The sequence below is a fragment of the Camelus ferus genome, chromosome X (assembly GCF_009834535.1).
Source record: "Camelus ferus isolate YT-003-E chromosome X, BCGSAC_Cfer_1.0, whole genome shotgun sequence".
NCBI classification, from domain to species: Eukaryota; Metazoa; Chordata; class Mammalia; order Artiodactyla; family Camelidae; genus Camelus; species Camelus ferus.
Genome location: NC_045732.1, coordinates 64,934,395 through 64,949,849, shown reverse-complemented (window position 1 = coordinate 64,949,849; position 15,455 = coordinate 64,934,395).

Here is a 15,455-nt window from a genome sequence, read left to right as displayed (position 1 = left end):
GATTAGGCAAATGAGAAATATCTGGAAGAGAGAAGATTTAAACACTCGAGGCTGTTTCCATTTTGAAAAGAGAGGAAGGATTGGGGGAGACATGAGGGAACATGATTAACGATAGAAGGATGACAGAGTGGTACCTTTATTTCTGCTTTCCTATGATGTGGGAATAAGAGAATGTTTTGTGAAATTAAACAGCAACCATCCTGGAAGAAAAGCTCAAAGCCATTTCTTTTCCATGTGTCACATGAAATAAATGAGGGCATTTATGTTACTTAGCATGTCAACACATTTTTTTTTCCTTTTGCTAGGTTTTCTTTAGGTAAATTAAATGCCATAAGTAGGTACAGTAGCAGGGCTCAACTTACCAGGGCCATTAATCTTCATGCCTCAGGTTGGACAATTCATCCTGGAAAGTGGTCAAACAGGAAAATTTCCCCAGTGGACTCAGTCCTTTCCAGGAACATTTCATCTCCCTTAGGAACTTGGTAACGATAGGCCCCTATCGTTATGAAGGCTATATTGTCTTCATAGCATTATTCTCAGCTTGGAATTACTATATTTATTCATTTACTTGTTTGCTATTCATGTTTACTAGACTATAAGCTCTATGAGGTTATGGGTCACATCACTGAGGTCCCCTGCTGATTCTCCAGCGCATAGTAGGCCCTTAGTAAATATTCACAGAAAGATTGAATAAATAATGAGTGACCACTACACACGGCAGCGTAAGACTGCTGTTGCATCATATTGTAGTAAAACGCAGGTATGTTTCTTTATCACCTCTTAGATGTACATGCTCAAAATATCCTGAAATCTTTTAGTAAGAGGCACAAAAAAGTACTTAACACCTGCACAAGTGTATCTGGGAATTAATAAAAAATATAGTGAGGGAGCTGTCATCACACCTCTTACAATCATATTTTCACGTGTCTTGTGTGTTGGCAACTGGTAGGTAGTATTTACCAATGAAGAAAACTCATCAGCGCCAAACTTACTTTGGACAATCTGTTTTGCGCTTCTAAAAATATTTTAAAAAGAGGCGCACATCTGCATTGGTTCATTCAGCTGTAATTCTCTTTCACTAGGCCAGGTTCAACAAAAGGGTGACAGGGAGATGTTTTTTGTTCTTTGAATTTCAATGATTTAAGCAACCATTTCTATTGTCTGCTTTCGAGTCTTAACAAATATTGTAGCTACAGCCATAATTACTAGATTTTGTTTTTGTTCTGCTGAGCCATTTTTATTGAAGAATGCCAAGCACAGGCAAGATTACATATAAACATTGAATTTAAATAATATAACCCCAGAATTCAATAGACATGAAGAAAACATTAATAATGAAAAAAAGAAGGCAACTGATTTCCCCCTTGTCAGTTACATTTTGCCACTCACGCTCTCATTCTAAAATCATGCCAAAGTTATCACTGTTTCACAGTGTGTTAATATGAGAGCTACTTGATTTCCCAATGAAAGATTTTAATGATCCACTTTCATTTGTTTCATTACAAGGAAAATTAAGAGCATTTGTTTTGCGCGTTCACTCTCAGTAATTTTCTCCTCCTGCTTTTTATTCCAAATGCCAAAAATGTGTGCTTATCTGTTCTGACATCAATCAGAATGAGACTGGGCCTCACAGTAAACATTATGGCTTCAGTTTCTCCCTTCACCTTAAGAGAGTCCTAAGATTGTCTTTGGAGCTAATGGTGGCATAAAAGTTGCCCTCTGCCCCATCTCTGCCCCTTTTCCTGGATTTTCAAGGTAGACTACTTCTGCAGAACTGGCAGGCTATATGGTGCTGGGAGCTCCTACTTACTAGCTGCTTACTTACTATTGCATGAGTGCTTTTCATATAACATCTCATTTAAAGCTCACAGTGAACTTACGGGGTAGATACTGTTACTATCTCCATGTACAGATGAGAAAACCAAAGTCTAGGGACGTACAGTGACTTGTCCAAGGTCACAGTCAATAAGTGGTGGAGCAGGGATTACAATTCAAATTTGTTGCCAAAGCTTGTGGCCCTAACCACTATGATATGCTGCAAGCATGGCTTTTATATGCCCTGGGAAGTCAATGCCTAGAGGCATGTTTTAGGAACAGCTTCATAAAAGGAGTTTACAAATGTAGATTTTAAATAGGAGGACCTCTCATCATCATCTCTAGCTGCCTGCCCAAGTGGGGGTTATTCACCTGTACAAAGATATGGATTCATATTTTGACTTGGAGCTCTTTTGGTAATTCAGCCAAGAAATTCCCTCCATGGCTTTACAAAATTGCATTCACCAACTACGAAGGGAAGAATCAGGCCCGATATGACTCTTATTGATTAGGCACTCGATACAAACAGAGATGTGGTACAGAATATGGAGTGTTAACGTTTACGTTTAGATACCTAAAATAAGTGTTTGAGTGCACGATTGCCTATTTCAGTGCCTTGTGAGAGACTGTCACTGGACCTGCATGGCTGAAGTTGCAAAAGATTATGGATAATGTGTTCATAGTGTCACCTGTAAGAAACACTATATGGTGCTAGGTAGGAAGAAGAAATACAAAAGAAAATGAGGAGGACTAATTTTAGAAAACACATCAAAAACACACAAGAAGGGGGAGGGTTTAGCTCAGTGGTAGAATGCGTGCTTAGCAAGCACAAGGTCCTGGGTTCAATCTCCAGTGCCTCCACTAAAAATAAAATTAAAAAGTTAATTAAAAAATACATAAAGAAGCCTGATTCCCACCCTGACTCCCCCCCAAAACACACACACATAAACGAGAAGCACTGATCAGCTTTTATACAACACATTGATACCATCAGGGCATTGAGACATTAAGAAGGTTCAATACAAGAGTTCAAGTTCAGGGACAGAAAGCAGAAAGAAGCTCTTGTATGAAGACAGGGAGTCAAGATAACAAGAGGAAACTGGAAAGGGAAAGTATCCTCTGGCAGGAGAAAAGAGAACAAGGTAGGAGTGAAGCATTAAACTAGTTTTCCTCAATTTAAGTGGGAAAGGGGCTATAAGTTTACCTATTAGTGTATGTGCTGTACTGTCTTGATGCCTCTGTAGTTGAGAATTGAGCGAGGCACATACCACGTAAATAAGAATGTGGGGTGGGGAGTTGGGGGAGAATCTGGGATCTAGAAGCAGAGTCCCTCGGAGCAAATCCTAGTTCTGTCATTGACTAGCTGTGTGACCTTGGGCAAATTACTTTACATTTCTGTGTCTCATTTTTCTAATTTGTAAAATGAGACCATCCATAGTATTTATCTTGTCAGGTTGTTACAAGAATTACGAGAAATAATGTGATTAAGGATTAATCATTTAACACAGTGTCCAGCACACAGCAAGAGCTTAATAATTGCCAGCTATTTTTGTTTTACAGTTTTAGCACGATGCGGTCCATGTGTCTGTATCATTGTTAACCACAGTAGTGTATTTTGATGATGAATGCAGTGGGGGCTGGGCCTGGATGAGTTGCCTATTATTGCAAAATGCCCTTTTCATGAACTTTCCTTTGAACTTTGGTGAATGGGATTTATTTGCCAAGATTGTGAGGACAGAGTTGACTGTGTTTGGAAAAGGGTTTTACTATTAATATGGAGACTTTCAGGTCACAAAGCCCTGGGGTTCTTTTGTGGTTGTTTACTCTTTTCAGTACCTCAAAAAAAAATCCCTACTTCCTTTCCTCCCCTTAACCTTGATCCCAGTCCAGGGTGTATTTCCCTTATACATCTACAGGCATTGAGAAGGGATTTGAGAAGTGGGCAAGAAGGAGACAAGAGAGGCAAGCCAAACTAAGCCTACAATGCTGGCTGAGAGCCATGATGGCATTGATGACTTCAGCACTAGAGGAAAGCTCCAGTTTCCCTCACTGTTTGATGGCTTTTTGCGTGGTTGAAAAATAAAACCCAATCTGTCATATAACTAACTGAATTCTTTTTAATGGCTTACTTCTACTACTCTGTGCAAACCAAATTCCTTATGGTAAGTTTAATGTTCATTCCAGATGTTAGTCCTGAAAGCAAATCATTTTCTCTGGAGGGGCAGTCCAATCCGGAAAATGGAAATAAAATATTGGTTTGATATGGTGCTAATGAGTCAGCCTAGAGACCTTGATTGTACTTGGTATTTAGCAATTATCATGATCAGAATATGTAGTAAGTAGTGTCTAGAGTTGTTTGAGTCAGCTGAATGAGAGACAAAGCACAGGGTGAATTGTTCCATTTTAAGGATGGAGATGTTGACAATTAAAGCCCATAGGTCCAAAGCTGACTTAGCCTGATAAGTGTACATTTCTTTACCTGAATCCAAAGATAACATCATAAGGTAGTTTGGAGTTTCTTGTGGCCTAAGTTTGCAGGGGTTACAGATACGGTCGGGTGACTCTCTTGAGACTTGTTTCCAAGATTCAAATGTTCCTTTTTGCATCCCAGTTCACTTGAAAGTGAATTAAACAATGGCTTCCCATTATTGACTGGCTACAGAATAGCTGTCAGCAACAAACTGGCAGGGTTAGATAAGAAAGGGAAAAAATATTTATGTGACAATATTGTGATTTATAAAAAAACCCTCCTCAGCTACTACATGACATCGGGGCTCATGCTTACCTTAATGTCTTTGGATTGTTTAACATGGAATGTCAATGAAGATTTAAAAATACATTTGTGCTTTGTTTTTTCAATAAAATTTGATATTAAATTGTCTTCCAAACCCAACATACTTTGTTTTTCTAAAATATTTGCAAGGCTTATGAAACAATTTGTGTAGGTGGTTTAAAAAGCACCGACAATAACAACATAAACCCACATTCATGTTGATAAAAGCCCCACTCCTATACCAGTTTTTGGAAGATAAGAGTGCTATGTGCTTATGAGTCAAAAGTTGGTGACAATACTCCACCTATGTGGGTGTAACTAGAGGTTAGAGGCACTAAGTGTGTCGATGGGGATGTCTGGTTGATCCAAGAATCACCGGGTTTCATAATTGCATTAGTCCCAGAAACCATACTTTTTATAACTAGGCTGAATATATGTTCTATCCTGGAAAAATGATTATGCCCTTAGTATCCTGTATACCTATGACACCTGGTGCTTTACACAGTGGTAACAAAGTATTTGGAATGTCTGTAAATGGTAGCTTGTCATGGACAAAATGCTGATCATCCAGTCTAATGTAGATCTCTGTTATTGTCTAAGGAAGATACATTTATCTTATAGCTCTTAATATTGTCTGATGCTGTATTATATATTTATGGATTCATCATCTTTCTTGCCCGCTAGTCTTTAAGTCACACAAGGGAAAAGGATCCGGTATGTTTTGTTTTCCATTTACTATTTAGTACCTAGTATGGTGCCTAGCACATAGTAGGTACTTGATGAGTATTTGTAAAATGAGTAATGAATGAACTGCTTTATAGTGAAGGTTCCCTACGGTGCTGCCTCACCAAACATCTTTGGACCATATTCTACATTCAAATCAATGTTTATCCAAAATATGAGCTCATTTACAATTTAGTCCCTGATTTCAGCTCCTATCAGCTTGGGGATGGGTCTCATAAGACTGAATTGTACTCCTGTCTGTTGAATATACAGAACAGAATATGTATCACTAATAGTCATATGAATTGGAAATCTCTTTTAGAGCATCACCTTCAGAGAGTCACAAATCAAAGGGAATATTATTTCTTCAGGTCCCCGCCATATACTTGACCTTAGCTATATGCTGTAGCTTGATCACACATGTGATTCAAGCATGGCTCTAAAGACTTGTGACTGTCCTCACAGGACAAAGGTTTTCTATCAGTAAGATTGCTCAGTCATTTGTTCCACTATTTACATTAATTAATTAATTATCTATTGTGTTATTTAAATATTTAAAAAAACTTTTTTTTCCACTTTGTTACCAGAGTGATTTGACTAAAGCAGAAATCGGATTCTCACTTCTTTCAAAAAACTGTCATTTTGGCTCCCCATCATCTATAAAATAAAGCTTAAACTTCTTAGCATGTCATATGTGCTGGAAAATTTTCATTTGCTTCTGCAGACTTATGCAGATGCCACCCTTCTCTCATGCTCTGTGCCTGTGGAGGCTGACCCCATATGGACTGCATAAATAGACTTTCTTGTTCTCTGGCTTCCAACTGGATTTGGTCAATGGGAGTCTTCAGAAGGATGTTAAAGAGGGTGCTGAGAGTGTGGTTGTGATATTTATTTACTAGGCTTCTTCCTTGCCAGGTTGCTGGGGTTGGCTTCATCCTTTTACTGAATGTTGTAACTCCGGGTAGGCCTTCTCTGTACTCTGCCCCTTCAAAGCTTCATGGTTGTAACCGCCTTCTGTTAATTGCACCAGAGTTCTGTACCCCTTGCTGCTTGTCCTAAATCCTGCACAACACCTTTGTAAGTAGTCCCTTTATTGAAATCTTCTCAAATTACCCCATTTGAGTGTGCCATCATGATATGGCATATAAGGTCCCTTTTAATCCACTCCTTACCTGCCTTTCTTCTCCAGCCACTACTCCTTTTACACCTTATATTCCAGCAATGACAATCTACCTGCAGTTCCTAGAAGGCTGTTACATACCCTTGTCCTTTTGCACACTCTGATCCCTGTGCCTGGAATGTTCATCCATCTGCTAGTCTACCTAGGATTCTCCAAATCAACATGAAAGACTTAACTTAAAAGTTTCTCTGGTGCCTGAGTCCCAAGTCATGCATGGCTTATCACTGTGACACTACTTGTAACAATATACCTATTATTATTATTATTATCTGTCTTCATGTATAGCCATTGCTAGATGATGAACTGCTTGGGCATATGAAGTTGCACATTATTCATCTCTGCAACCCCAGAGCTTGACATGGTGTCTAGTGTTATGTCTGTTCATCAGAGAGCATTGACTACTGAATGAGTACTATATCCTACATTGGTTCCTCCTGACAGTCCCAGATAATAAAATAGAAGAAAATTCAGAAAATAATGGAAGTGGGAAATTAAAGCATTTGGTGAGGTGCTTTTACATATTATATTTGTTTGTACATATATGCACTGCCATCTTCTTTGGATAGGGAGGACCTATACTCTTTTTACTCTATGTATCCCACTGTGACCCTACCACTGAAGTTTTGCTGCTTTGACCTTCAAAAAATAAAATGAAAAATCCAATTTTAATTTCTCATAAAATAGTTCTTATTACATTAAGCATAGAATGTAAATGGAAATCATACCAATTGTTAAGGGTATCTATTTAACTCAAGAACTGGAGAAATAAACTCAAGATAGCATTAAGATTTCACTAAATGGACCATGACACAGACCCAGGTCAATACCATATTTATCACTGAAAGTCTGTAAGACCCCACTCTAATTGATGGCTCATCAAAAATTACTGTTAACTGAAACTCAGTGTCCAGTAATCCCTAAAATATTTGCATATTTAACATTTCCAGTGTACAGTTCTCCATTAATGGCCAACCTTCCTTTAAAGAATAATTCAAGTAAGTATTTGTGTTACTATTTCTATTGTAGAATTGTGTATTCAGCAAGACTATCATTCAAAAGCAAAGACAAAGAGGATCTACACTCTTTATTCCATGTGTCCCATTGTGACCTTTGTAACCTTATTAATAGGGCTTTGCTGCTTTGACAGTGAAAAATTAAAGCAAAACAATTAAACCTTTTAAAATGAACTTTATCTGCTTAAAGAAGTGGAATAGACATCTCATAAGGAGTATCTTTCATTCACATTTGTCCAAAGTGGATATATGCTTTCTTACTGTGTTTTGCCTTGGAATGGGGTTGAGAAGGGTGATGAGGCCATGAGGCTTGATTCAATGGTCTATAAGTTTGCTATTCATCCAAAGTACCAGAAGAGTTTGTTAAAGTGTACACTCCCAGATCTTACTTTATCTTCTTCCCCAACTGAAATTCTGAACAGTAATGCTGGGGTCAGGATTGAGAACCTGCATATTTAACATGCACTTCAGATGATTCTGATAAAAGTGATACTAGGGCCATATTGCCAGAAACAGTGATTAGGTAAAAAGCAGAAAAGGATAGGTAGGAAAGTCCAAAGCAGCCTTTTGGCAAGTGAGTATCTGCTGGTTTTTTGGGGTCCAGACACATCTAGTTCTGTAGTGGAATCTTTTGTCATAATACGTCTTCATTCCTTTTATGCTATAATGGATTTGTTTTTATCATCCCTTATCTGTCCATTGCCCCTCCCCCTCAGGACTGTTTTCTCTGATTCCTTAAATGGTGACTAGCCAATATATGATGGAGTAATACTTGTTGGAAGAATCCTGAAAGGAAGAGATTACCTAAGTTATGCAAATTTCTCCAGGACTCACCATCTTGAATCTAAAAATGAGATGGTAGTGGTGATCACATATCATAAGCTTCAAATTCTTTTGGCTTGTGCTTCTATTAAATTTAAAAAAAAAATATGTCCTTAAAACCTAAGTTTGTGGAGTTGAGAACCAAGATGGTTATAAAGGAGGCTCCTGAATTTCCCTCTTCCCTTGGACACACAAAATATACAATTACACATGCAAAATTTTCCTCTGAAAGAAATTCAGAAACTAGCTGAGAGACTCCTGCACATAAAGCAAAGGAAAAAAATACCCATATCAAAGTTTGTTAGGGAAGGCTGAGACACACTATCACCACAAGCCCTACTCCTGGCATAGCACCATACAATCAGGAAGGAACCCCTAGCTCCTGGCTTCTTCCTGAGGAGTGAATGGTTTGGACCACATATCTAGTGCCTCAAATTTAAGGCTGCTATATGATGGATAGTCTCCCAAAACACCTAACTCTGAAAGCCAGTCGGGCTTGCATTCGTGATTGCCACAAGACTATAGCAAATGAAGAAGCAGATCTTAATGGTTATGTGAGCACTCTCCTTGGCTATCCTTCCAGAGCTCAGTGTAGAGAGAGCATGCAAAAACACCCATCTCCTAGTCTTTCCCTAGATGGAGTTTGACTGCATACTTTACAAACTGCTGTCTGAGAGTCTGGCCTCTAATTACTATGCATTTATGTGCGGACTGCTATCTTCCACAGAGCCCAAAAGAGCTGGTGGGCATTTTACCCACCTTCTCCTCCTAGCTAGCTCCAATGATAAAACCAGGTTACCAGCACTTCACTGGGAGTAGCCTGTATACACATCTGGTGTCCCAGCCTTTGCAGCTGCCACCCAAGGAAAGGGCCCTCAGAAAGCCTGTCTCCCATAGTCAATGGGGTTTGCATTCACAAGTTCCCCAAACAGTAGGATAAAAAGATGAAGTTTTTAAATGAATACAGGAGCATCACCCCTCTCCATGGCTATACACCCAGGCTCAGCATAGAGAGAGCAGGAAAACTCTTCCATCTCTCAGTTGCTTGCTGGAAGGGATTTGAGTGCAACTTTTACAGCTGTCACTTAACGATCTGGCTTCTAATTAGCCTTCATCTGGTTGCTAACAGTGATCCTCCCTTTTGGGACACTAATAGGTCTTGACACACCCTCAACTACTGGGAGCCACTAGGAGCAAAGACAGAGGCTTCAACAACCATAAAAGTTTGAGAGGCAACCAGGAGTTCAGGCCAGGTTGATTAACAAGGTTCACCTTCTACGTGAGACCAATCTGTCAAGACTAGAAGAGGAGGTTATTTTATCTAATATACAGAATCCAACACAGAGGGTCAAGAAAAATGAAGAAACAAGAAAATATGTTCCAAACAAAAGAACAAGATAAATCACCAGAAATCAATCTTAATGAAACAGAGATAAGTGATTTACCCAATAAAGAGTTCAAAACAATGGTCATAAAGCTGTTTACTGAGGTGAGAAGAGCAATGCATGAACAAAATGAAAACATCAACAAAGAAATAGAAAAAATTTTAAAAAGTACCAAACAGAAATCATAGCACTGAAGAATAATTGAACTGAAAAATTCAATGGAGGAGTTCAACAATGTATTATTAGATGAAGAGGAAAGAATCCGTGAACTCAAAGACAGGGAGATGGGGCATTGGAATTCATCTAAGCAGAGGAAGAAAAAGCAAAAAGAATGAAAACAAGTTGAGGATAGCTTAAGGGACTTATGGGACACCATCAAGTGGACCCATATACACATTACAAGGGTCCCAGAAAGAGAAGAAAGAGAGAAGGGGGCAGAATGTTTATTTAAAGAAATAATGGCTGAAAACTTCTCTAACCTGGGGAAAGAAACAAATATTCAGATCCAAGAAGCCCCAAAAGTACCAAACAAAATGAATCTAAAGAGATCCATACACCTGAGCATATATCTGTAGAAAACTCTAACTTGAAAAGGCATATGCACCCCAGTGTTCATAGCAGCACTATTTACAATAGCCAAGACATGGAAGCAAGCTGCATGTCCATTGACAGGTGAATGTGTTAGAGCAGGCAGATAGCTAGATACGAGCAGAGAAAGGGGGACATAAGCCAAATGGCAGAAATTTGGGCAAAAAAGGAGAGGGGCATGAACCAAATTCAGGAAACCCTATATTATGTAAACACCAGGGGTCCCTGGGCAGAGAAAATAAGCAGGAACCTCTGGGCTGATAAGCAATCACACATTTTGGGGTGGCCTAGATGCCTACAAAAAGTGGGAAAAGACAAGAATCTCCAGTGTCCAAATGTAACCTTTTGCTCATTATGCCCTCATTTCAATAAATACATTAGCCTTGCAGATTAGAAGTACCCATCATGCAACGACGCCATGACACTTCTGATACAGACTAAATAAGGACAAAAATCCCTCCTCCCTTCAGGAAGGTGGAGTTGAGATGAAAATCAGGGAATATGACCCCAAACCTTTCCCTCTCCAATGAATATTCCACCCATTCATTTTTACACTATATAACCAACTTACCAAAGCTCACCTGAGCCTGCCCACGTTCCCCTTGAGAGTATACTACCTATCCCTTAATAAATCCTCACTTTATTTTCTTAACCTCTGTGTCTCATCTCTGAATTCTTTCTGTGATGAGACAAGAACCTGGTCACTGGCAACAAATGGATAAAGAAAATGTAGTATTATTCAGCCTTAAAAGAGAAGATAATCCTTCCATTTGTGACAACATGGATGAACCTGGTTGGACTTATGCTAAATGAAGTAAGCCAGAGAGAGACAAATACTACATGATGTCACTTAGAGTTCGTGGAATTTAAAAAAAAATGTTGAGCACATAGAAACAGAGAGTAGAATCATTGATTGTTTCCAGGGTCTGATGGTGAGGGGTAAGGAAAATAGGGGGAGGTTGGTAAGAGGGTACAAAGTTAAATATAAGATGAATGAAATCTGAGGAGCTAATGTATAACATGGTGACTATGGTTGATAACACTGTACTGTGTAATTTTATAAAATTATATTGAAATTTATTAAGAGTAAAACTTAGTTGTTTTCACCAAAAAAAGATAGATATGGGGAGTAACGGATGTGTTAATTAACTCAGTGGTGGGAATTCACAATGTATTCATATATCAAATCATCACATCAATACTTTAAATATATTACAATTTTGTCCATTTATACATCAATAAAGCTTAAAAAACCCAAAATGCCTAAATTTGTGACTGTAAAGTGAAGTATTTAAAGGCATGAAAATCAATAAATACTGAATTAAGTACTTGTGATAGGTTGAATAATGGCCTCCCAAAGATATCCATATCCTAATCCCTGAGGGCTGTGAATATGTTAACCTACATGGCAAAAGGAATTTTGCAGTTTTGATTAATTTAATAATCTTGAGATGGGGAGATTATCTTGGATTAGGTCCAAAGTAATCACAAGGGTGATTATAAGAGGGAAGCAGGAGATCAGAATGAGTACTAGGGGATGTGAGGACAGAAGGTGGGAGGGCAGGTGACCTCTAGAAAGCTGAAAAGGCAACAAAACAGATTGTCTCCTAGATCCTCCAGAAGGAACACAGGCCTGTTGATACCTTGATTTTAGCACAGAGAGACCTATTGTAGAATTCTGACCTTCAGAACTATAAGATAATAAATTTGTTTTATTTTAAACCACTAAGTTTGTGGTAAATTGTTACAGCAGCAATAGGTAACCAATACAATACTCATTGTGTGTTCAGCACAGTGAAACATGGTATGTAATAAAAGTGCTCTTTCTCCTTATCTCCACATGTTCAAGATCTACCTATTCATTATTGCATCTCCAATTCAAATAACACCTTCTTTAGGAAGTCTTCCTTATATCTTATAAGATATATCTTCTCTTCCTTTGCAAGAGTTATTTTCTCTGTTTCTAAAAAGCTCCATCACACCAGTCCATCCTGTAGGATTCCATGTTAAAGTGTCACTTCCTCTGTGAAATTTTCTCTAGCCATCTATTCCACTAATAACCCCTGCCCCGCCATCATCACCGTCACAAAACCAGGAAAAAAGTAGTCACTCTCTTCCTATTGCACTTAAACTAATTTGCATGAACATATATATCACACATTTCTACAATTTCTTAACTTAGCTAGCACTTTATCTAAAGATTTTTATGGTTCTGATTGCTTCTTACTTTGTATTATAGTTATTTTGTATATGTTTTCATTTCTCAATTAGACTGTAAATTTTCTGAGAACAGAAGAGACATTTTATATTTTTTGTATCCCATAATTTCCTCCCCTCTATCCAGGCATTGTGCCTTGCTTATAGGAAATGCCTGGAAATATTAGCTGAATGATTGTTTGCTTAGAAGGAAAATTAACCAAGAGCATAATGAGAATAGGCATCCTGAAATGGGCAATATAGTCATTGTTTGCATCTTAATTATGAGTTTTGAACTTGCATCTTGATTATGAGTTTTTCACATAGATTTGATATCTGCTTGGAGGGCTTCTGCATTTTACAATGAGCTTCATCTTGTCTGTTTACACAGACAAGTGCTCATGGATGGATCAGCCCTCCTGACTTCTTGGGAAATCCAGTTATGCGCCAGGAAGAAGTGGTTGCTAGGGGAGATTATGTAGAAATAAGCTGATGAATATTAAGTGATTCATATATTTGAGGCAAAATATTATGAACATTTTTATAGATTGGTTAAGCAGAAAAGGAAAGCACAGAACTTGTCATTAAGGAACTGACAGTTCTAATAAGACAAAGTTTTGTAAACTTCACCTCAATGTTTATATCTTGATTAATGTACTTCTCTACAGCAGGATCATTTAGCAACCCTTCTTTCTCTTGCTTTCTGTAGTTGGAGGCAAATACATTTTCTATGTTTCCAAATTTTTTTACCCTCAAATCAGTACCACCATGAGTACTCAGATGTTTTAATAAAAACTTGTTTCCTTTAAAATAGATGAAAGCTCTAGACCTACATAATAAAATCTTTATTTACTAAAACTGGCTTCTGTTATGTTTTGGTTTGTTTGGGCACTATAAGTGAGACAAAAGGGAGGGGCTATTTTACTTCTAAATTGTATTTCACAACAGAGCAATTCTAAAAGGAAGATGGTAATCAAGTATATGGAAGTTTTGGGATGGGGTTTTTTTCTATTAGCTTTGGTTTTACACTAAACCACCCTATTTGGGAATTTAAGTTCTTCCTAAGGCTAATTATAATATTGCAAGGTAGAGAATTTTAGTTCACAGAGCCAAGAGAGATCGTCTCCATCCCATGAGATGGGTTTCTGTCTACTCAAAGGCAATTGGTTACTATATTTTGGGTATTGATGAGATGTCTGCCCTGTGACATTGATAGAATAGTCAAATTTAAGTGATGTCCAAGTACAAGGGGAAAAAATAAGGAAGAAAAAGCCTGGAGAGTATGTGAAAATTCTGTGACAAAGATGATGATGATAATCATCATCATCATCATTATTTTTACTTAAACATTTTTGTGTGATATTATATATAAGGCACTCGGTTGGGCACAATGGCTAATGTAAAGGTGAAGAGGCCCCAGTGTGTAAGAAAGACCTGGATCCCAAAGGAATAAAACAATAAATGACAATGCAAAGAATCATCTGCTAAGGGCCAAATGAAAAATTTCCTTCTATATTGCAAGCTTAAATCTATAGCTACATACTTGACTTTTGGTCTTATATGTATCCAAGACTTTCTTTCTTAGCTTTCAACATAATTATATTTCTGTTTCTGAGGTCAGCTTCATTTGAATGTCCTGGATATGGAAAAGATGTACTAAGTCAACTTCATAGGATGGAGATAAAGAAAACAAGAAGTAGGTGTTTTAGTCAGGGTCCATAAGAGAAAAACAGAACCAATAGGATATCTATCTATCTATACATATATCTAGATAGATAGATATAAGAGGAGATTTATCAAAGGACTTGGTGTATGCAGTTATGGAAACCTAGAAGTCTCACAATCTGCCATCTGCAAGCTGGAGAACCAGGAAACCCAGTGGTAGAATTCAGTCTGAGTCCCATGGCCTGAGAACCACAGGAGCCAGTGGTATAACTCCCAGTTTGAAGCAGAAGTCCTGAGAACTAGGAGTGCTGATGTCTGAGGGCAGAAGATGAGTCTCCCAGCTCAAGAAAAAAGCAAATTTGCCTTTCCTCTAATTTTTGTTCCATTTGGGCCCCCAAAGGATTGGATGATGCCCACCCTCCATGAGGGCAGATCTTTCTACTAATGCTATTGAATCAAATGCTAATCTCTTCCAGAAACACCCTAATAGACACATCCAGAAATAATGTTTTATCAGCTATCTGAGCATCCCTTAGCCCAATCAAGTTGATACATAAATTTAACAATCACAGTAGGTAAATGTACTCCTGGAAACCAAGCTGTAAGGAAGTGTTCAGGTTTTTAGGGATAAGTACACTGTGTAGGATAGTCCAGTGTGAATCTGTGGACAATCCACTTGCCTCCCCCACCTCAGAGTATCCTGGGTGGCATTCTCTTTTGTGCCTTTGCCTTTTCTAGTCATTATTTCACTATGGTTGCCAGATATAAAGGCACTGAGTTAGAAATCCTGTCTAATTCACGACCTTCTTTTATTGTCAGTCATTTAATAATTTCTGTTGTAGAATTTCAAAAGGTATCAGTGGCTATTCATTAATTTATTCTCAACACATATTTACCTATATCTAATGTGTAGTAGGCAATGCTCTAGGAGCTGAGTACAAGATGAATAGAACAGGTACTAGCCTTGCCCTGGGGGAGCTTACAATCTAATAAGGGAAAGATATATTTTTAAATTGATTTACAAATAAATGCATAATTACAAATTGTGATAACTGTTATGAAGGACAAGTAAGCTCTGAAAGAGTGTAATGATGGGGGTTGTGGTACCACTTTAGGTAGACTGACTGGGAAAGGCTGCTCTGGGGAAGTGATATTTCAGCTGAGATCTGCTACAGAGGAGGATGGGCCTAGGGGTGTTCCAGGCAGAGAAAGCAACATGTGTGAAGTATCTGAGATGGGAAAAATTTGTCAGATGTAGGACCTGCACTGTGAGTGGGCCAAGTCAGTGAGGTTTT